At 45.8% G+C, this 24,000-nt stretch overlaps 1 long non-coding RNA gene across 1 annotated transcript in view; it reads right to left on the bottom strand.

The window, feature by feature from the left end:
* Positions 1–17,657: 17,657 nt before the first annotated feature.
* Positions 17,658–24,000, bottom strand: part of LOC139759816 (uncharacterized) — a 622,851-nt gene continuing 616,508 nt past the window's right edge. The window contains exon 3 of the long non-coding RNA XR_011715155.1: positions 17,658–17,775. This is a non-coding gene — a long non-coding RNA (uncharacterized lncRNA). The remainder of the gene's footprint in view (positions 17,776–24,000) is intronic.

The raw sequence follows: 24,000 nt of genomic DNA, 5'->3' as shown, positions 1-24,000 counted from the left end.
CGGCAAGGCAGCAGGTTTGGATGGTATTGCAGTGGAATTTATTAAAAAAGGGGGTGACTGTATTGTTGACTGGTTGGTAAGGTTATTTAATGTATGTATGATTCATGGTGAGGTGCCTGAGGATTGGCTTGCATAGTGCCATTGTACAAAGGCAAAGGGGATAAGAGCGAGTGCTCAAATTACAGAGGTATAAGTTTGTTGAGTATTCCTGGTAAATCATATGGGAGAGTATTGATTGAGAGGGTGAAGGCATGTACAGAGCATCAGATTGGGGAAGAGCAGTGTGGTTTCAGAAGTGGTAGAGGATGTGAGGATCAGTTGTTTGCTTTGAAGAATGTATGTGAGAAATACTTAGAAAAGCAAATGGATTTGTATGTAGCATTTACGGATTTGGAGAAGGCATATGATAGAGTTGATAGAGATGCTCTGTGGAAGGTATTAAGAATATATGGTGTGGGAGGCAAGTTGTTAGAAGCAGTGAAAAGTTTTTATCGAGGATGTAAGGCATGTATACGTGTAGGAAGAGAGGAAAGTGACTGGTTCTCAGTGAATGTAGGTTTGCGACAGGGGTGTGTGATGTCTCCGTGGTTGTTTAATTTGTTTATGGATGGGGTTGTTAGGGATGTGAATGCAAGAGTTTTGGAAAGAGGGGCAAGTATACAGTCTGTTGTGGATGAGAGAGCTTGGGGAGTGAGTCAGTTGTTGTTTGCTGATGATACAGCGTTGATGGCTGATTCATGAGAGAAACTACAGAAGCTGGTGACTGAGTTTGGTAAAGTGTGTGAAAGAAGAAAGTTAAGAGTAAATGTGAATTAGAGCAAGGTTATTAGGTACAGTAGGGATGAGGGTCAAGTCAATTGGGTGGTAAGTTTGAATGGAGAAAAACTGGAGGAAGTGAAGAGTTTTAGATATCTGGGAGTGGATCTGGCAGCGGATGGAACCATGGAAGCGGAAGTGAAGCATAAGGTGGGGGAGGGGGCGAAAATTCTGTGAGCCTTGAAGAATGTGTGGAAGTCGAGAACATTATCTCGGAAAGCAAAAATGGGTATGTTTGAAGAAATAGTAGTTCCAACAATGTTGTATGGTTGCGGAGCGTGGGCTATGGATAGAGTTGTGCGGAGGAGGGTGGATGTGCTGGAAATGAGATGTTTGAGGACAATATGTGGTGTGAGGTGGTTTGATCGAGTAAGCAATGTAAGGGTAAGAGAGATGTGTGGAAATAAAAAGAGTGTGGTTGAGAGAGCAGAAGAGGGTGTTTTGAAATGGTTTGGTCACATGGAGAGAATGAGTGAGGAAAGACTGACCAAGAGGATATATGTGTCAGAGGTGGAGGGAACGAGAAGTGGGAGACCAAATTGGAGGTGGAAAGATGGAGTGAAAAAGATTTTGAGTGATCGGGGCCTGAACATGCAGGAGGGTGAAAGGCGTGCAAGGAATAGACTGAATTGAAACGATGTGGTATACCGGGGTCGACGTGCTGTCAATGAACTGAACCAGGGAATGTGAAGCGACTGGGGTAAACCATGGAAAGTTCTGTGGGGCCTGGATGTGGAAAGGGAGCTGTGGTTTCGGTGCATTATTACATGACAGCTAGAGACTGAGTGTGAACGAATGGGGCCTTTGTTGTCTGAGACGAAGACAAGGGACCAGCCCGGGACAAAGGCGCTGTGGAGGAGGAGGAGGAAACAAGTGGCGTGACTGTGTGCCACAGAACACTGGCTGAGAGGACAGGGGCAACACTCAGATGATCAGGTTACACATGGACTGTAAGGGTCGAAACCTGAGGTCGAGGCAGCATCGGATAGAACAGTGGGACAACGACCAGAAAACACACACAAACACACACACACACACACACACACACACACACAACACACACACACGCACACACACACATATATATATATATATATATATATATATATATATATATATATATATATGACGCAAGGTTCTGGTAGTACCCTTTTACCGTGTAAAAGCAGTGACTGAATTCTAACGCAGACATGTTGTAGCTAAAGAGAGGAGAGAGAGAGAGAGAGAGAGAGAGAGAGAGAGAGAGAGAGAGAGAGGGGGGGGGAGGGGGGGTCGTGGTGGGTTGTGAACAGGATGGAAGCACGGTGAGGCGGGGGGGGGGGGGGGGGGGGGTGGAGGTGAGGGGAGGGTGGTGATACTGGCACACCAGCACATCCTTGGGTCGTAGGTGTGTGGTTGGAGGTAAGGATCAGAGGAAAGTGACAGTAACTCACGATTTTCGCTATTACCGTCCGCCTCGGTTAGGTGTGTGTGGGAGTGGCTGCTGCTGTGAGTTACAAGGCAGTAGGTGGGCGCACGGCTGAGGGTAACTGTGAGGGGTGTTGAGGTGGGTGGGGGGAGTAGGTGGAGTTGTGGCTGAGGTAGGTAGTGGGTTGTGGGTTGGCTGAAGAACATGGGGTTTAGGGAATTCCATGGGAATGTTGGGGAAAGATGAGACACTGAGCTGGTACGTACATGGTAACCTAGAAACTGAGAGAAACGATATATCTGAAAGCAAACAGAATTATTAAGGAAACAAACAATACATGAAAATATACAAACACATCCGAAGGAAAGATAATGTACAGTGAGGAGGAATGAGTGAGGTTATGAGACGAAGACAAGGGACCAGCCCGGGACAAAGGCGCTGTGGAGGAGGAGGAGGAAACAAGTGGCGTGACTGTGTGCCACAAGCTGAGAGGACAGGGGCAACACTCAGCTGATCAGGTTACACATGGACTGTAAGGGTCGAAACCTGAGGTCGAGTCAGCATCGGATAGAACAGTGGGACAACGACCAGAAAACACACACACACACACACACACACAGGGAGGACGAACATGTCCGTACACTATGATATCAGCACGAATGGTGAGAATGAGAGACGTAACGAGAAGAAACTGATAATAGATAGAAGACTACCGTGTATGGACGGAGTGATGGGGAGTTGATAGCTTGAGATCTACCAACTACCACAGGGGACACTAAGGTCGTTAACGTCCACCAACCAAGAGACCTTCCCCACCTTCCTCACGATCACACCTCATACCTACACTACGTACCGTGTGCCACATCCGTCACACCACATACCTACACTACGTACCGTGTGCCACATCCGTCACACCACATACCTACACTACGTACCGTGTGTCACATCCGTCACACCACATACCTACACTACGTACCGTGTGCCACATCCGTCACACCACATACCTACACTACGTACCGTGTGCCACATCCGTCACACCACATACCTACACTACGTACCGTGTGTCACATCCGTCACACCTCATACCTACACTACGTACCGTGTGTCACATCCGTCACACCTCATACCTACACTACGTACCGTGTGTCACATCCGTCACACCTCATACCTACACTACGTACAGTGTGTCACATCCGTCACACCACATACCTACACTACGTACCGTGTGCCACATCTGTCACACCACATACCTACACTACGTACCGTGTGTCACATCCGTCACACCTCATACCTACACTACGTACCGTGTGTCACATCCGTCACACCTCATACCTACAGTACGTACCGTGTGTCACATCCGTCACACCTCATACCTACACTACGTACCGTGTGTCACATCCGTCACACCTCATACCTACACTACGTACCGTGTGTCACATCCGTCACACCTCATACCTACACTACGTATAGTGTGTCACATCCGTCACACCACATACCTACACTACGTACCGTGTGTCACATCCGTCACACCTCATACCTACAGTACGTACCGTGTGTCACATCCGTCACACCTCATACCTACACTACGTACCGTGTGCCACATCCGTCACACCACATACCTACACTACGTATCGTGTGTCACATCCGTCACACCACATACCTGCACTACGTACAGTGTGTCACATCCGTCACACCTCATACCTACAGTACGTACCGTGTGTCACATCCGTCACACCACATACCTACACTACGTATCGTGTGTCACATCCGTCACACCTCATACCTACAGTACGTACCGTGTGTCACATCCGTCACACCACATACCTACACTACGTACCGTGTGTCACATCCGTCACACCACATACCTACACTACGTACCGTGTGTCACATCCGTCACACCTCATACCTACAGTACGTACCGTGTGCCACATCCGTCACACCACATACCTACACTACGTATCGTGTGTCACATCCGTCACACCTCATACCTACAGTACGTACCGTGTGTCACATCGACGGATGACAGCCCCCGTGCGGAAGATAAGGGGTCATGGTGGCGTGGTAGTCATGTCTTTCGGTAAAGTTGCTGATGTTAAGACAGCAGGAGGGAAAGGTCAGCTCAACTCTCGTGTACGGTGTAGTATATGGCTGACTTTATTCTTAAAAATATATATTAACGACTGAGGTAACCGCTGGTGTAATTACCTATTTCCACTGCAGAGGAAGGAGTTTTACAAAACATACACACACACACACACACGTGTGGTTACCAAACTAGGGGAGTAGTCACTTATTGAACAACCCAAGGGAAGGATGAACACCAGGGCTGGGTGTGGCTCCACTGCCGCGCCCAGTAACCATACCTATGCGGGCCCGTGTTGACTCATGTGTATGTCTAGATGAATCTGTGTTCAGTTGTGTGTGCGTCTGTACGTGTAGTTATGACCCTAGTATTCAACAATACTCCTAGAAAATGATGTGGAACAGCTATAGTACATGTATTGGATCAGCAATGGTAATATGGCGTGGAACAGCAATAATAATAAGGTGGAGAACAGCAATATAAAAAATAATGGCCACAAGTTCAGGTACACAAGAGGAGAGCCTGCACACTGCCAGATTGACATGAAAAAGGTCACAGGTAGCGCGGGAGGATGAGGTGAGCAGGAGGCTCCCTAGTGTGAGAGGAGCACATTCACACTCACACAAAAACTGCATTTTCTTCCCTCTCGTTTTTCTCTGATAAACGTGATCATTAAACCTTCCACGCGATACTCCCATCAGCTGACCACTCCATCCCGCACGACCCCTCACTACCCCGGATAGTACGACCACAATACATGCCCCCCTCGTACCACCACAAGCTAGCAGCGAGTTTGAACACCCTCCCTCCACATCAGTACGACCACACTACAACCTCACACTCTATATGACAGCACCACCACACCACCTCGGTAGTGCGACGAATTCTTAACTTGCTAGTACGACCACAAATCCAACGAGCGAGGGGGAACACACTATATCCGACTAGTACGACCAGCATGATCACGGTACATCCCACCAGTACGACCAGCATAATCACACTACACCCCAGCGGTACGACCAGCGAGATCACATAACATCCCACTAAAGGTGCGACCACACTTGCTTCAGCAGTACGACCAACCTCTACCCACTAGGCTCCACTATGAAAATATGACCACAGTTCACTTTTAATTCGATCCAGTTTACCATGGACGACTAGGTTCAGGCCTGGTAGGAGACGACCAGACCCCTCGTGGCAGGTCACGTGTCAGGAGGACGGACGGTCAGGCACGACCCTGCTATCACTACCACGCTTCTCGTCAAGCCCTGAGTACGACGGTACGACCCTTGGGTAAGACAGTGCTAACCCTGTGCCAGTTGGCTTGGCCCTTGACCTTCCCCAGAGGGAATAAGGTCGTCATCCCTAGCAAGTTGTACCGCCAAGGGTCGTAGCGTCATGCCTAAGGGACGTACTGTGGTGTTCCTTTCCGTTGCGTCGGATACATCTGAACTCGCTGATACGACTTGCATCACACAGCCAGACGGTACGACTCCCTCCACCTGGCTGGCAGGAGCACAGTAACTAACACGATCCTCGCCAGCACACTGCCTCAACCTTGGTAATCATATGAACCTACCATCATGTGGCTGGCGGTACACCCTGCACCCGCCTCGGACGCTTCACCACTCCCGTTCACACGACATTAAACCGATCCGCTGATACGACCTCATCTTCCTAACGTTAGTACGACTCCATAATAATCACTCCGCTAATACAACTTTATGTTGCTTCTCACCCCGTCAGTACTACTTCATAATGCCCACTCCGCTTAATAACATATCCTTCCCCTACTCTACTCACTTCTACGACTAATAACCTGTTCGTGCGACCTGCTGCTAATAACCAGTGACCCCCTACGGTGCGTCAAGCCAATGTCGAACACAGGAATAACTGCTCTCATCCGTCCGTAAACCGTATTAAACGTCGGTAATTTTATTACGTATTCCTAGAAATCAAATTAAGCCAGAGTCCTAATTTACGTACGATGATAGCCAGGACTTAGCCATCGTGGACTTACGTAAGCTGGCGGGACCCCGTCCGTGAGATGATCAACCAAAATCACGGAGCTAGTGAGATAGCAGCACCATGAATACCACAGCGTGTTCCACACCGCAAATACCACAGCAACCGTGGTGTTCCACACCGTAAATACCAAAACAACCGGAGGTGCCCCACACCGCGAGTACCATAGTAAACTGGGGTGTCCCATCCTGCATATACCACAGTAACCGGGGGGGTTTTCTATACTATACTGCTGATGTCCGATGGGTAAATCTGAATGAGGCTTGACAAGCTATACCCTTCACTGGGCGGTCATATCAGGTATCATGTAACATACGAGCAAACATACTGTACATCTTCAGTCTCTATAACCAAACTTTTCTTTTCTATTTTCCATCAATAAAGCTTCGATTTTAACAATATATCACTTCCAACAATCCACAGATCTGCCAACAATAATCTCATTTCCAACAATGACCTCTCACAATAATAATCTCTCACAACATACTTTTTCTTCTTATGTTGAAGGCTTCAGTCTCGGCCTTAATTGAAATATAGAGAATTATGGAACCGAAAAAGAAAAGACAAGGGAAACTAATTACGAATTTTGGAGAAAGTGAAAAACCTGTCTTTTGAAATGTGCCACGTCAGAATTATTGGGAAAGACATGAGAAGGTAGAGACTTCCAAAGCTTCGACATGTAGGGAAAGAAGTAGTTATCAAAACGGCCCACCCTTGAGTTGCTAATGGCCACACAATAATCGTGTGACGCAGCAGCTTGCCGAGTATTGCGTGGTCTACCTAGCGGTGGGGGCACACAAGCAGCCAGCTCTCGGGAGCAGAAACCAAAGTAATATCTACAGACGAAGGAAAGTGAACCAGCATTGCAGCACAGGGAAAAGGATCAAGTTTGGAAGTTAGCCAGGGACATATTATAAGCTAGATAACTTTTGACTCAACTCTGTAAGGTAAGGATGAAGAGTTAGAGCCACCCAAATGTGAAAGCAGTACTTCATACACGGATGAAGCAGTCATACTCTTTAACCAGAGTTCGAATTTCTATGTTGGTGTATATACATTTGTCTGTCCATCGACATACACACATACATATACATACACACACACAAACATATATATATATATATATATATATATATATATATATATATATATATATATATATAATTTGTCTCCCGAGTTAGCGAGGTATCGCAAGGAAACAGACGAAAGACTGGCCTAACCCACCCACATGCACATGTATATAATTGTTGCCTTCACCCATTCCCGTTGCCACCCCACCACACACGAAATGGCACTCCCCCGCGCGCGTGAGGTGATGCTAGGAAAAGACAGCAAAGGCCCCTCTCGTCCACACTCAGTCTATAGTTGTCATGTATAACGCACCGAAACCACAGCTCCCTTTCCACATCCAGGCCCTACAAAACTTTCCATGGTTTACCCCAGACGCTTCACATGCCCTGGTTCAATCCACTGACCACGTCGACCCCGGTATACCACATCGTTCTAATTCACTCTATTCCTTGCACGCCTTTCACCCTCCTGAACGTTCAGGCCCCGATCGCTCAAAATCTTTTTCACTCCATCTTTCCACCTCCAATTTGGTCTCCCACTTCTCGTTCCCTCCACCTCCGACACATATATCCTCTTGGTCAATTTTTCCTTACTCATTCTCTCCATGTGACCAAACCATTTCAAAACACCCTCTTCTGCTCTCTCAACCACGCTCTTTTTATTTCCACACATCTCTCTTACCCTTACGTTACTTACTCGATCAAACCACCTCACACCACACATTGTCCTCAAACATCTCATTTCCAGCACATCCATCCTCCGGCGCACAACTCTATCCATAGCCCACGCCTCGCAACCATACAACATTGTTGGAACCACTATTCCTTCAAACATACCCATTTTTGCTTTCCGAGATAATGTTCTCGACTTCCACACATTCTTCAAGGCTCCCAGGATTTTCGCCCCCTCCCCCACCCTATGATCCACTTCCGCTTCCATGGTTCCATCTGTTGCCAGATCCACTCCCAGATATCTAAAACACTTTACTTCCTCCAGTTTTTCTCCATTCAAACTTACCTCCCAATTGACTTGACCCTCAACCCTACTGTACCTAATTACCTTGCTCTTATTCACATTTACTTTTAACTTTCTTCTTTCACACACTTTACCAAACTCAGTCACCAGCTTCTGCAGTTTCTCACATGAATCAGCCACCAGCGCTGTATCATCAGCGAACAACAACTGACTCACTTCCCAAGCTCTCTCATCCCCAACAGACTTCATACTTGCCCCTCTTTCCAAAACTCTTGCATTCACCTCCCTAACAACCCCATCCATAAACAAATTAAACAACCATGGAGACATCACACACCCCTGCCGCAAACCTACATTCACTGAGAACCAATCACTTTCCTCTCTTCCTACACGTACACATGCCTTACATCCTCGATAAAAACTTTTCACTGCTTCTAACAACTTGCCTCCCACACCATATATTCTTAATACCTTCCACAGAGCATCTCTATCAACTGTATCATATGCCTTCTCAAGATCCATAAATGCTATATACAAATCCATTCCCTTTTCTAAGTATTTCTCACATACATTCTTCAAAGCAAACACCTGATCCACACATCCTCTACCACTTCTGAAACCACACTGCTCCTCCCCAATCTGATGCTCTGTACATGCCTTCACCCTCTCAATCAACACCCTCCCATATAATTTACCAGAAATACTCAACAAACTTATACCTCTGTAACTTGAGCACTCACTCTTATCCCCTTTGCCTTTGAACAATGGCACTATGCACGCATTCCGCCAATCCTCAGGCACCTCACCATGAGTCATACATACATTAAATAACCTTACCAACCAATCAATAATACAGTTACCCCCTTTTTTAATAAATTCCACTGCAATACCATCCACACTTGCTGCCTTGCCGGCTTTCATCTTCCGCAAAGCTTTTACTACCTCTTCTCTGTTTACCAAATCATTTTCCCTAACCCTCTCACTTTGCACACCACCTCGACCAAAACACCCTATATCTGCCACTCTATCATCAAACACATTCAACAAACCTTCAAAATACTCACTCCATCTCCTATTCACATCACCACTACTTGTTATCACCTCCCCATTTGCGCCCTTCACTGAAGTTCCCATTTGCTCCCTTGTCTTACGCACTTTATTTACCTCCTTCCAGAACATCTTTTTATTCTCCCTAAAATTTAATGATACTCTCTCACCCCAACTCTCATTTGGTGCAGTGTTTTCCAGAAAACCTATATATATATATATATATATATATATATATATATATATATATATATATATATATATATATATATATATATATATATATATATGGATTTGTATGTAGCATTTATGGATCTGGAGAAGGCATATGATACAGTTGATAGAGATGCTCTGTGGAAGGTATTAAGAATATATGGTGTGGGAGGCAAGTTGTTAGAAGCAGTGAAAAGTTTTTATCGAGGATGTAAGGCATGTGTACGTGTAGGAAGAGAAGAAAGTGATTGGTTCTCATTGAATGTAGGTTTGCGGCAGGGGTGTGTGATGTCTCCATGGTTGTTTAATTTGTTTATGGATGGGGTTGTTAGGGAGGTAAATGCAAGAGTTTTGGAAAGAGGGGCAAGTATGAAGTCTGTTGGGGATGAGAGAGCTTGGGAAGTGAGTCAGTTGTTGTTCGCTTATGATACAGCGCTGGTGGCTGATTCATGTGAGAAACTGCAGAAGCTGGTGACTGAGTTTGGCAAAGTGTGTGAAAGAAGAAAGTTAAGAATAAATGTGAATAAGAGCAAGGTTATTAGGTACAGTAGGGTTGAGGGTCAAGTCAATTGGGAGGTAAGTTTGAATGGAGAAAAACTGGAGGAAGTAAAGTGTTTTAGATATCTGGGAGTGGATCTGGCAGCGGATGGAACCATGGAAGCGGAAGTGGATCATAGGGTGGGGGAGGGGGCGAAAATCCTGGGAGCCTTGAAGAATGTGTGGAAGTCGAGAACATTATCTCGGAAAGCAAAAATGGGTATGTTTGAAGGAATAGTGGTTCCAACAATGTTGTATGGTTGCGAGGCGTGGGCTATGGATAGAGTTGTGCGCAGGAGGATGGATGTGCTGGAAATGAGATGTTTGAGGACAATGTGTGGTGTGAGGTGGTTTGATCGAGTAAGTAACGTAAGGGTAAGAGAGATGTGTGGAAATAAAAAGAGCGTGGTTGAGAGAGCAGAAGAGGGTGTTTTGAAATGGTTTGGGCACATGGAGAGAATGAGTGAAGAAAGATTGACCAAGAGGATATATGTGTCGGAGGTGGAGGGAACGAGGAGAAGTGGGAGACCAAATTGGAGGTGTAAAGATGGAGTGAATAAGATTTTGTGTGATCGGGCCTGAACATGCAGGAGGGTGAAAGGAGGGCAAGGAATAGAGTGAATTGGATCGATGTGTTATACCGGGGTTGACGTGCTGTCAGTGGAGTGAATCAGGGCATGTGAAGCGTCTGGGGTAAACCATGGAAAGCTGTGTTGGTACGTATATTTGCGTGTGTGGACGTATGTATATACATGTGTATCTGGGTGGGTTGGGCCATTTCTTTCGTCTGTTTCCTTGCGCTACTTCGCAAACGCGGGAGACAGCGACAAAGCAAAAAAAAAAAAAAAAAAAGAAAAAAAAAAAATATATATATAAATATATATATATATATATATATATATATATATATATATATATATATATATATATATATATATATATATATATATATGGGTTTTCTGGAAAACACTGCACCAAATATACTCCGAATGTGCTCTCAGTAGTACCTACAGCCATACCAAGCTCAAGGAATATGCGTTGTGTCTTTTGAAATTTGATACAACAAAAATTTGTTACTTGAAAGCCTTGTCCATTAGTATGTTAATTTTAAGCTTTAGATTTCCTCTTATGATGTAGATATATTTTTCAGATTACTATTATCTGCAAATCTTGATATCTAACAGCACGGCTCATTGTCACTATCATTAACATACATGAAACAGAACCAGTCCCAAGACTGACCCCTGTGGCACACCACTGATTACGTCTAACCACTCTGAGGCTTGACGTGTCATTATCACACTTTGTTTACCGTCAGACGGCCAATTCTCGTAACCACTGAGTACAACCCTGTCTGTACCAAGTGACTTAGGTAACTTCTGATCGTAATCTCTGACGCAGAGCTTTGTCGAACGCTTTCTGACACTTAAACAGATGACACCAACCGCTTTACTCTTATTCATTATGTTCTTTATTTCATAAAAGAAATCAAGGAGATATGTCAGGTTTTGCTCTCCTAGCAATGGACCAGGATTCTGGATATGAGTTGTGTCTTCACTGGTACATACAGCAGTGAAAAAGTAACTCAAGTTCACTGCCGTGGATTTACTGTTCTGAGCAAAGTTGACGTTTTCCGCAATCAATGGACCAATTGAATAAGTGATGACTCTGTTGCTTCAACATAACTATGAAACTCCTTAGGGTTTGTTATGCTAACTAAACCAAAATATGCTTCTTCCCTGCGTTTACTCCGACGTCTAAGTCTTTTAGTGTTTCTAAGCAAATTCACCAAATTTCCTCTATCATAATGGTTACTGATCTTTCTAAGTTCCTTATGTTCTTAAGTTTCACCGTTCTGCCTCAGCTTTGGAAAATGACCGTCTGCTATGTACTGATACAGACGTATTCTCTCCACTACATTGAAAGTTTTGCTGAAGCTTTTCCTAGATACGTCCATATCGTTTTCCTCGATGATGTTATTACCATGCCAATAACAATGCAAAGATCACTGAAATTTGTGAGTCTGAAGTTTGCTCATTTTTCCCGCAGTTTTCATGTTGACCATCAATCACTACGGGCTGTGTCGTAAGTCAACGTAAACAATAAATTGTCGGTAATCGCTTGTACCAAACTTTTCTCCAATTTCAACATTACAGACAAGCTTCTCATTTGTAAATAAAGGCCACAGTGAATGGCAGAGATTACAGTATACAGTGAGGCCACAGTGTAAGGTGCGGGGTCACAGCGTATGGTGGAGGTCACAATGTATGGTGGGGTTACAGTGTATGGTGAGGTCACAGTGTATGGTGGGGGTCACAGTGTATGGTGGGGGTCACAATATATGGCGGAGGGTTACAGTGTATGGTGGGGGTGATAGTGTATGGTGCGGGGTCACAATGTATGGTGGGGTTACATTGGTGAGGTCACAGTGTATGGTGGGGTTACAGTGTATGGTGGAGGTCACAATGTATGGTGGGGTAACAGTGTACGGTAAGGTCACAGTGTACAGTGGGGGTCACAGTATATGGTGGGGTTACAGTGTATGGTGGTCACAGTGTATGGTGGGGTTACAGTGTATGGTGGTCACAGTGTATGGTAGGGTTACAGTGTATGGTGAGGTCACAATGTATGGTGGGGTTACAGTGTATGGTGGGGTTACACTCTATGGTGGTCACAGTGTATGGTGGGGTTACAGTGTATGGTGGTCACAGTGTATGGTGGGGTTACAGTGTATGGTAGGGTTACAGTGTATGGTGGTCACAATGTATGGTGGGGTTACAGTGTATGGTGAGGTCACAGTGGATGGTGGGGGGTCACAGTGTATGGCGGAGGGTTACAGTGTATGGTGGTCACAGTGTATGGTGGGGTCACAGTGTATGGTGGAGGTCACAATGTATGATGGGGGTCACAGTGTATGCTGGGGGGTCACAGTGTATGGCGGAGGGTTACAGTGTATGGTGATCACAGTGTATGGTGGGGGTCACAGTGTATGGCGGAGGGTCACAGTGCATGGTGGGGGGGGGTCACAGTGTATGGCAGAGGGTCACAGTGTATGATGGGGGTTACAATGTATTGTGGGGGTCACAGTGTACAGTGGGGGGGTCACAGTATATGGTGAGGGTCATAGTGTATGGTGGGAGTCACAGTGTTGGTGATTAATAGTTTGCTCGTAACTCAGGTACCCGCCATGTATCTACAGGTTCCACGGATCTATGACCAACTTAGTTGTAACTTGATGTAAAGAAAAAACAAAGACTCTCCAATTAGGCCTACGACTGTATTTCAATTCGTAGTTCAAGGATTATTGGCAATGGCTAGAAATCCAATCGAAAGCCCGGAACTTCTGTATCTATCTGTCAAAAGTGAGTTTTCTCGTATCACTGCGCACGTGTGGACGCGCAGTACTCCAACAACCCACCTAACATCAAAAGTCTGACTCCTGAAACTTTTCCTCTCCGTTGAGTGTATTTCCCTTCCCCACTCCTACCCTCCTCAAGTAGATAAATGAATATAAAGATAGATAAACATCAAAAGGTCAGGTGTAGAGATAGATGACGAGGGACCTGTGTGTGAGTGTGGGATGTTGAGAAACGAGTATGTACGCATGAGTGTGCGAGGTGTGAGTGTGGGATGTTGAGGGACGAGTGTGTACGCACGAGTGTGCGAGGTGTGAGTGTGGGATGTTGAGGGACGAGTATGTAGGTACGAGTGTGCGAGGTGTGAGTGTGGGATGTTGAGGGACGAGTATGTAGGTACGAGTGTGCGAGGTGTGAGTGTGGGATGTTGAGGGACGAGTGTGTACGCACGAGTGTGCGAGGTGTGAGTGTGGGATGTTGAGGGACGAGTATGTAGGTACGAGTGTGCGAGGTGTGAGTGATTTCTAGCACTCAGCCTGTGACTGGGGTCTGCCCAGAGTAAAGGAAGACCTGATCACTGGATACAAATTTCTCTGAGGCTGTGACGACGTCTAGAACAGAACAAATCTTCAACTACAAAAATCTTCAACTGTAAAAAAAGAAAAAAAGAGAAAGTCTCCAAGACTAGTGGTCACAGCTGGATGTCTGACGAGAGAAGTAAACGTTAGGACGTGAGGCAGCATTTCTTCGGCAACAGAGTTGTCGACTCGTGGAACGCTGAGGTAAGAGCAAGTACAAGTGTTTAGTAACGGAATATTCAAGAATCCATATGAGAGAGAGAGAGAGAGAGAGAGAGAGAGAGAGAGAGAGAGAGAGAGAGAGAGAGAGAGAGAGAGAGAGAGAGAGAGAGAGAGAGAGAGCAGAAGTGTAAGCCTCTCTCTCTCTCTCCGTGTATACATACAGGTAAGAACACCTGGGTAGTAATCGTGCCAGCTGCCACCAGTGGTCGCCTCCTCCCTGCTCCCCTCCTGCATATTTCATCCAGACAATAACACTCCAGCAGAGGAACATGTGATCCCTGAAGACAGGCGACCCACTCATAATCCCAGCCATGTATTCCAGGACTTCTGTGATACACACTTCTGAGCAAACACTGAAAGAAGCGGGTTTATGCCACATCCGTCTACCCGAACCGTACGAACCACATGCTGGACGGGACGGAGTCATGTTGAACGGTGAGATCGCCCATGTATTCTGCGAAGAGATAAGCCCACCAGTGAGCGAGGGTGAGGTAACTGCCAAGCTCCCTGAGGTGACGTCATGACGAAACTACTGCAGAGCGACCTCCTCCCCATGAGAACTCCTGCAGAGCGACCTCTTCCTCAAGACAACTCCTACAGAACAACCTCTTGCCTGAAATAATAACTGCAACACAACCTTCTCTCCAAGAGAACTGAAAAATAACTGAAACTCAAGAACACTCCTGCAGAACAAACACCTCTCCAAGAACACTCCTGCAGAACAAACACTTCCCCAAGAACACTCCTGCAGAACAAACATCTCTCCAAGAACACTCCTGCAGAACAAACATCTCTCCAAGAACACTCCTGCAGAACAAACATCTCTCCAAGAACACTCCTGCAGAACAAACATCTCTCCAAGAACACTCCTGCAGAACAAACACCTTCCCAAGAACACTCCTGCAGAACAAACACTTCCCAAGAACACTCCTGCAGAACAAACATCTCTCCAAGAACACTCCTGCAGAACAAACATCTCTCCAAGAACACTCCTGCAGAACAAACACTTCCCCAAGAACACTCCTGCAGAACAAACATCTCCCAAGAACACTCCTGCAGAACAAACATCTCTCCAAGAACACTCCTGCAGAACAAACACCTTCCCAAGAACACTCCTGCAGAACAAACACTTCCCCAAGAACACTCCTGCAGAACAAACACCTCCCAAGAACACTCCTGCAGAACAAACATACTCTCATATAGAACTTCTGCAGAATAACTTCCTCCCAAAGAGAACTCTTACAGAACACCCCTCCCACAAGAGAACTCCTTAAGAACAACCTCTTCCCTTAGAGAATTTCCACAGAACACCCTCCTCGCTATGTTAACACCTACAAATACCACTCCTTAAGCCACCTACCCAGAACTCTTCACCAAGCTTGCGGCAAAAGAAAAGAAAAATCCTTAATCATTTCTTCAGAACGTACACTAAGGCATATGAACGTACACTAAGACATGAACGTACACTAAGGCATATGAACGTTTTCTGAGACATATGAATGTATACTAAGACATATGAACGTACACTAAGACATATGAACGTTTTCTGAGACATATGAATGTATACTAAGACATATGAACGTACACTAAGACTATGAATGTATACCAAGACATATGAACGTATACTAACATAAATGAATGCATGCTAAGACATATGAACACACACTAAGATATATGAACGTACACTAGGACATATGAACGTATACTAAGACATATGAATGTATACTAAGACATATGAACGTATACTAATACATATGGATTTATACTAAGACATATGAACGTACACTAAGACATATGAACGTATATTAAAACATGAATGTATACGAAGACATATGAATGTATACTAAAACATATGAACGTATACTGAGACATTATGAACGTATACTCAGACCTGAACGTATAGTGAGATATATGAACGTATACTGAGACATTATGAACGTGTACTGAGACACATACGTATACTGAGACATCATGAACGTATACTTAGACATGAACGTAAACTGAGACATATGAACATATATTGAGACATTATGAACATGTACTGAGACATATGAACGCATACTGAGACATGTGAACGTATATTGAGACATTATGAACGTATACTGAAACATTATGAACGTGTACTGAGACACATGAACGCATACTGAGACATATGAACGTATAGAGACATTATGAACGTATACTGAGACATTATGAATGTATTCTTAGACATGAACGATTAGTGAGACATTATGAACGTATACTGAGAGATTATGAACGTATATTAAGACATTATGAATGTATTCTTAGACATGAACGTATAGTGAGACATTATGAACGTATACTGAGACATTATGAACGTATACTGAGACATTATGAACGTATACTGAGAGATTATGAATGTATTCTTAGACATGAACGTATACTGAGACATTATGAACGTGTACTGAGACATATGAACGCATACTGAGACATATGAACGTATAGTGAGACATTATGAACGTATACTGAGAGATTATGAATGTATTCTTAGACATGAACGTATAGTGAGACATTATAAACGTATACTGAGAGATCATGAATGTATTCTTAGACATGAACGTACACTGAGACATTATGAACGTATACTGAGACATTATGAATGTATTCTTAGACATGAACGTATAGTGAGACATGTGAACGTATACTGAGACATTATGAACGTATACTGAGACATTATGAACGTATACTAAGACATTAAAAAAGAAAAACAACTAGTGCCCGGTCTTCAACACTCAACTTTCTCCTCGATGCAGAAAGAATTTCAAACTACGACCCCGTGAGCAGACTCGCCCTGAATCAAGCGACATACAGAACTTGGCACATCATGGAAAGAAACGAAGAGGAAAACCTCCTCACTTATGACTGTATCCAACACCTTTACTTCGGCCTCCAGACAGCAGTGAACACGGCACAACCTAACGGGAGTGTGTACTGTTGGTACTAAATCCCAGTAAGTAATAGTAGCAATATAAGTAGTAGTAGTTACAGTAGTAGTTGCTGTGGTAGTAGTAGTAGCAGTAGTAGTGTCTATGATAATATGTTTCTGCATTCTCCTCGTCTTTCCTCACTGTTTCATTGATACCCACATAACAACTCCAGCCGAGATCTGTCAAGATCTACTGCAAGTGTTTTACACTTAAATCTTTGAGACTCAACCTCGTAGTGTGTGTTTCTAAAACGATAGTCAGCTCGTATAACTTCACACACACACACACACACACACACACACACACACACACACACACACACACACACACACACACACACACACACTGCTGAGTCTCTTACCCTACAAAAGCCACTTTCTACTCACCTACGACGTGGCTCCGTTAAGCAGCCGCTGGGGTTCTGCAGGCTGGAGGCTAACCCACGGAGGGTCGTCGGTGTTCACATCCCCGGCGCCCCATCAGGTACCAATCCCTCCTGCAGGATATAAAAGAAAATCGGCTTCACGTAATGCCTCTAAATCCACTTTCCCACAAACTTTGAAGTTTTCTTTATAAACTGTCTTCACTCCTCTCCTGGTTATACATCCATCTTCCCCTCCCTCCACGAGCCTCCTCCCTCCCTCCCTCACTGTCTCTCCTCCTCATTAACCCTTCACTATGACGTCTCAACTCTAGAGATGACTCTGCTCCTTGATGACGCTAATGGCCGTCAGAGTAGAATGACCAGTCTCCTTCCTCCATACATTATCTCACTCTCCTCACATAACAGCTTCAGTCAGTGTCACCAGTGGGTAACGAAAGTTCAGTCAGCGTCACCAGTGGGTAACGTAAGTTCAGTCAGCGTCACCAGTGGGCAACGAAAGTTCAGTCAGCGTCACCAGTGGGTAACGAAAGTTCAGTCAGCGTCACCAGTGGGTAACGAAAGTTCAGTCAGCGTCACCAGTAGGTAACGAGAGTTCAGTCAGCGTCACCAGTGGATAACGAAAGTTCAGTCAGCGTCACCTGTGGATAACGAAAGTTCAGTCAGCGTCACCAGTGGGTAACGAAATTTTAGTCAGCTTCACCAGTGGGTAACGAAAGTTTAGTCAGCGTCTCCAGTGGGTAACGAAAGTTCAGTCAGCGTCACCAGTGGGTAACGAAAGTTCAGTCAGAGTCACCAGTGGGTAACGAAAGTTCAGTCAGCGTCACCAGTGGGTAACGAAAGTTCAGTCAGCGTCACCAGTGGGTAACGAAAGTTTAGTCAGCTTCACCAGTGGGTAACGAAAGTTTAGTCAGCGTCTCCAGTGGGTAACGAAAGTTCAGTCAGCGTCACCAGTGGGTAACGAAAGTTCAGTCAGAGTCACCAGTGGGTAACGAAAGTTCAGTCAGCGTCACCAGTGGGTAACGAAAGTTCAGTCAGCGTCACCAGTGGGTAACGAAAGTTCAGTCAGCGTCACCAGTGGGTAACGAGAGTTCAGTCAGCGTCACCAGTGGGTAACGAAAGTTTAGTCAGCGTCACCAGTGGATAACGAAAGTTCAGTCAGAGTCACCAGTGGGTAACGAAAGTTCAATCAGCGTCACCAGTGGGTAACGAAAGTTCAGTCAGCGTCACCAGTGGGCAACGAAAGTTCAGTCAGCGTCACCAGTGGGTAACGAAAGTTCAGTCAGCGTCACCAGTGGGTAACGAAAGTTCAGTCAGAGTCACCAGTGGGTAACGAAAGTTCAGTCAGCGTCACCAGTGGGTAACGAAAGTTCAATCAGCGTCACCAGTGGGTAACGAAAGTTCAGTCAGCGTCACCAGTGGGTAACGAAAGTTCAGTCAGCGTCACCAGTGGGTAACGAAAGTTCAGTCAGCGTCACCAGAAGGTAACGAGAGCTCAGTCAGCGTCACCAGTGGGTAACGAAGGTACAGTCAGCGTCACCAGTGGGTAACGAAGGTTCAGTCAGCGTCACCAGCGGGTAACGTAGGTTCAGTCAGCGTCACCAGTGGGTAACGAAGGTTCAGTCAGCGTCACCAGTGGGTAACGAAGGTTCAGTCAGCGTCACCAGTGGGTAACGAAGGTACAGTCAGCGTCACCAGTGGGTAACGAAAGTTCAATCAGCGTCACCAGTGGGTAACGAAGGTTCAGTCAGCGTCACCAGTAGGTAACGAGAGTTCAGTCAGCGTCACCAGTGGGTAACGAAAGTTCAGTCAGCGTCACCAGTGGGTAACGAAAGTTCAGTCAGCGTCACCAGTGGGTAACGAAAGTTCAGTCAGCGTCACCAGTGGGTAACGAAGGTTTAGTCAGCGTCACCAGTGGGTAACGAAGGTTCAGTCAGCGTCACCAGTGGGTAACGAAGGTTCAGTCAGCGTCACCAGTGGGTAACGAAGGTTCAGTCAGCGTCACCAGTGGGTAACGAAGGTTTAGTCAGCGTCACCAGTGGGTAACGAAGGTTCAGTCAGCGTCACCAGTGGGTAACGAAGGTTCAGTCAGCGTCACCAGTGGGTAACGAAGGTTCAGTCAGCGTCACCAGTGGGTAACGAAGGTTTAGTCAGCGTCACCAGTGGGTAACGAAGGTTCAGTCAGCGTCAATAGTTCATACAGGCTCCTCCATCACCACCAGCGGGTTAACACAGGTTCATTCAAAGCCAACATTGGGTTAACACAGGTTCGGTCAGTTATCACCAGTTGGTTAACACAGGTTCAGTCAGTATCATCAGTTAGTTAACACAGGTTCAGTCAGTATCACCTGTGAGTAACATAGGTTCAGTCAGGGTCGACAGCGGGTTAATGTGCATTCACTCATCATCACCGGCGAATTAACACAGGTTCAGTCATCATCATCAGTGGGTTACCACAGGATCGATCAGAGCCAACACTGGGTTCGTAAACACAGGAAGGTTCCCTCCGCCAAGTATCCTCCGCCTCTCTCCTCACCTTCCATTCTGTCAGTCTGGCTCACCCACTCTCCTCGCCTTTCCTAAACCTTCCTCACTCACATCTTAATGTGTAATTTCATCGTCATCTGTGTCTTCTCACAATCCTTACCCGGTACACTCATTTCCACCCTTGTGTCTCCAGTCTTGGGTCAAGCTGGACCACCAGCAGACACAACCTGATGATGCTGGAGCCTGACTAAGGCTGGGTTATAGATACGAGAGTTTGCCTCTCCTGCTGATGCTAAGCAAACAAGATGTAACCTTGACTACCAGAATTACCCTCCCCACATGCTGCACCGCACTTGACTAGCGTAATGCCGCATGTTTTTGAGTCAGCTACATGAGAAGTAATCTAATTTTGCCTATTGTAAAAATTTCATTTATAAAGTAACTCGTTATAGCGTTCAACCATTCTGGCTCACTTCCTGGACTTTTTGCGCCCTCTATATCCTCCTTTGCGCCACTACTCACAAGATGGGTCGGAGTGCTCAACTAATTCGCTACTTTTTGCAGCAAAACTCAAGTCCCTCCTCAGCCCATAAGCCTTCATCTCAGCCCCTATATCCGTCCCCCATGCCCTCATCACCACCACCGTTTCGGTCTCCATGCTCCATCTCTAACCCCATCTCCGCTGCATCTTGGTCCCATATTTCTTTCCCAAGCTCCACCCCAGCCCCAAGCCCCTATTTCAGTTTACATGCTCTATTTCGGCTCCCATTTACCCATCTCTGCCCCATTTTGAACTGAATGATGTCTAAATCAGAGCTCACTTTCTCGTTCGATAAGTACAACCTCCTCCCACTGAAACTATGTTGTCTCTCATTGAGATAGTTTGTTCTCTGCAGGATATCTTCTATTTGCTCTCTGATCATCTTTCCCAGCACCTTACAGCCACAAGCGTCGGAAAGACCAGTGTGTACAGCTGAGCGCATCATCTGGTCTCCTTTTTGATATACAGGTATGGCGTTCGCGAGTTTCATTCCCTTGTCATTCTATCCTTCTCCAGTGATGTCTTGAACATTTCTGCCAGACTGTCAAGGGTATTTGCACACAAGTTCAGCATGTCTTCTCTAGGTATCTTGACGCCTTCCAGTACCTCCTTCCTATTCCTCCACACTGGTGGTGGGGTTGTAGCGTCTTCCATTCTGAAAACACATTCGAACTTCTCATTTAGTTCATCAGATATCTCCTGATTTGTTACCCTTATCCTCCTCCACCTTATCCACAATGGGTTTGTGTTCCTCATTTGTTTCCCTGCTACACAATACCCTGCATCGTTGCCAACGAAAACCATTTACCACTTAATGTTAACAGAGGAACTTGTTGAGTTTCGTGTAGTCTCTACGGTTCTATCTCGCCTTTGAGTCTGGTCCCACCTCAGCTCATCCTCCATCATAAGTTACCACACAAAGACGGTGCATCAGTCCGTCATCCTGACGTGTTCACTAGCAACCTGGTATAGGAAATTTTCTTGTAAACACTCGTGTCTCCAAGCCTCCATCTCTATGGCAACGTATGTGTGTGTGTGTGAGTGTGTGTGTGTATGTGTGTAATAGTCAAGAAAGAAAACTAGTTAAGCTATAGTAAGAGGTGTTCCATTCGTATACCGACAGATAATCACAGCCTTTCTCAGGGCTTCAAGTCTTCATGGAAAGCAAAAGTGTTCCACGTCTGTGCTGCCGTCCAGGTCTGGGTTATGTTTGCGGTCCACGTCTTCGCTGTCTTGTAGTTGTTGCCATATCTCTTTTGCGCTGCTTTTCTTCAGCTTGTTTCCACCAGTTTTAAAGGCAGCCGTAGATATCAGTCCTCAGAATCTTTGATGTATGAGTCTTCTCCAGTAGTGCGTTCACGAAATGGCACTACAGCGTCATCATGAGAGCTGGGGAGCACTTAACACAGGTTGTGCCCCTCCAGGAGGTGCCAGGACACATACAGATGACTGTCATCCCTCAGCAGGGTAATGTAAGGCCAATTATACTACAGTTCATCTGGTGCTGTACTCGATCTCCTACATCACTACTATGCCGCCGGGTATCACCCTCCCACCGCCTCAGTTGCACACATATCAACATTTTGTTTTCATTCTCCAGCCTATGTCATGGCTCTTGAGTGTGGATGTCTCTGACTGTGGTAAACAATAAGCAACTTCAGGCTAGTGGCACTGAACTTTCGGATATTACTACTTGCGCACTGTCGTCCATGTTCATGACCCCTACTGAAGGAGATGTTTCTTCTGGTGTGTAAGTTATAAATAAAGTTGGTGACATGAACGCCTCCTTGTGGGAACCCGTTTAATAATGGAAATTCTGATGAAGTTGTTGTGTTTATGGCGGTATGGTAGATAATGAAGTTACTTAGCCCTCCCTCTCGATAATGTCTGATATACCTAGCTATACTACAGAAGGCTCGTCCACACTATGTCCAAGGTTTTGCTTATGTCCCTTTGTATGAAGATACAGTTTGCTCGTACAACCCTGGTGACCGATCATTCTACTGCAACCATCAAGATAGCAAACTGGAGACTCTACACCACCGGAAGCCTTATTGAGTGTGGTTGTAATGACTGTCGTCTTCTGGGTGTCACCTTCATCTAAGGTTAATCATTCTTTTCAATAGTTTCTCTGGTATCGTGCGTTGAGCATAGCGTCGTAGTGCAGGTCTTGTCATGATATCACATTAAACTGTTCTTCGTTCTCCTTGCTCTTTCCTAGGGTCGTCTGACGCTTCCAGGTGGGCTGTCTGTATCTCTAGTGTGTATTTTGTCACCCAGACAGCTGTCCGTGTACAACTGAGCCGAGTCTTTGATCTCGTGCTATAAAGTTTTCTGTCTGCTCTACTTCAGCCAATAGAGAACTTGTTCCTCTGATGTGACTGTGAACAATCCGTGTGTCCCTGAGGTAGCTGGACTCACCTTGTGCATCCCACCTGCTGTTCACTGATCATCAGATGTTGCCTGGGGTATCGCCTGTGGTCACCGACCTCCTGGCTGGCATGATCTGAGTTGTTTATACTTTCAGTCAAGGGCTCTTCTCCGCACCTATAGCTCCGTCTCCACCCTACGCCCCCGTCTCCGCCCTACTCTTCCTTCACTGCCTCTACGCCCTCATCTCCACCCCAAAGGTCCCATCTCCACCCTAACGCCCCCATCACCGCCCTCCTGCTCCTACATCCACCCACCCTCCTCCTCCATCGTCCATGGAACAAGAGGAAGGTATAGGGCGGTGTGTCGCTGGCCAGGAGGCCCCGGGGCTGGGTGACTGGTCCGCCTCGCTGGCTGCCATATCGATCTCTTCTGGAAGTGAATCATGGCTGGAGGCGACCTAGACTTCCCAGATTGCTGGGGCATCGAGGGAGAGTGGAGTGAGAAGAGGTGGTGGTGAGAACGGTGTGAAAGAGGTGAGATAAGACGCAGAAACAGGGAGAGGGCGTGAATGCTGTGCAAACGCGTGAGAGGTTATGAGTAGGTCAGTGATGTAAGTGGTGTGGGGAGCAAGTTTGCTACAGTTATCGTGAGGATATATATATATATATATATATATATATATATATATATATATATATATATATATATTTCTCTTTTTTTTTCAGACAATTCGCCATTTCCCGCGTCAGCGGGGTAGCGTTAAGAACACAGGACTGAGCCTTTGAGGGATATCCTCACTTAGCTCCCTTCTCTGTTCCTTCTTTTGGAAAACTAAAAACGAGAGGGGAGGATTTCCAGCCCCCCGCTCCCTCCCCTTTTAGTCGCCTTCTACGACACGCAGGGAATACGTGGGAAGTATTCTTTCTCCCCTATCCCCA

Source organism: Panulirus ornatus, chromosome 3 (assembly GCF_036320965.1).
Source record: "Panulirus ornatus isolate Po-2019 chromosome 3, ASM3632096v1, whole genome shotgun sequence".
In the NCBI taxonomy this organism is placed as follows: Eukaryota; Metazoa; Arthropoda; class Malacostraca; order Decapoda; family Palinuridae; genus Panulirus; species Panulirus ornatus.
The sequence above is the reverse complement of the archived record's forward strand: the minus strand, read 5'-3'. Positions and strand labels throughout refer to the sequence as shown.